Consider the following 621-nt stretch of genomic DNA (forward strand, 5'->3'; position numbering starts at 1 on the left):
TCGCATGCAACTTGCTATTATTTACTTTTCTTTTCATCTAATTTAAATTTGCATCAAAGTAAAAAATGCGTGATAACACGTGTTTTGCTCTCGTAAATAATGATTTCTAAATAGTTCAATTCGAAATTCTAAACAGGCTTTCTCAGATTTTCTAAATTCACTATATCTTTCTAGATATAAAAAAAAAAAAAAAAATTAAAAACCTGAAATTACACACTATAATAAAAAAGAAAAAATTGAAATTATATATTTTGAGAATACTGATTCGTTTTGGATAGGTGTTTTCATCATGTTTCAAATAGTGATAATCGTTGATGATTAATTAAATTGCAATTACGTTAAGAGGGATTGCTTTTTATTTTTTTAGGGGTTAATTAGAATCGTTTAAAATCGAGGATCTATTTTAATTTCTCGATCATAGCTACTTTTTCGAGTGAGAAAGATAGAAAAAAAATAATTAAATTTCTAAAAAATTATGGAAAGGGGGAGATACATATGTATGTATATATATATATATATTTATATATATTACGTAATTTTTCAAACGAAACGAAGCAAATATAGAAGCAAAAATTGAAAATCGTTCTCAATTTACGTTACCAAAAAAAAAAAAAAAGGAAA

At 24.0% G+C, this 621-nt stretch overlaps 1 protein-coding gene across 8 annotated transcripts in view; it reads right to left on the reverse strand.

Moving 5' to 3' along the window:
• Positions 1-621, reverse strand: part of LOC102679448 (RYamide receptor-like) — a 117,440-nt gene that overhangs the window by 6,901 nt on the left and 109,918 nt on the right. The gene's annotated exons all lie outside the window — the stretch shown is intronic.

The sequence above is a fragment of the Apis dorsata genome, unplaced genomic scaffold (genome assembly GCF_000469605.1).
Source record: "Apis dorsata unplaced genomic scaffold, Apis dorsata 1.3 scaffold_156, whole genome shotgun sequence".
In the NCBI taxonomy this organism is placed as follows: Eukaryota; Metazoa; Arthropoda; class Insecta; order Hymenoptera; family Apidae; genus Apis; species Apis dorsata.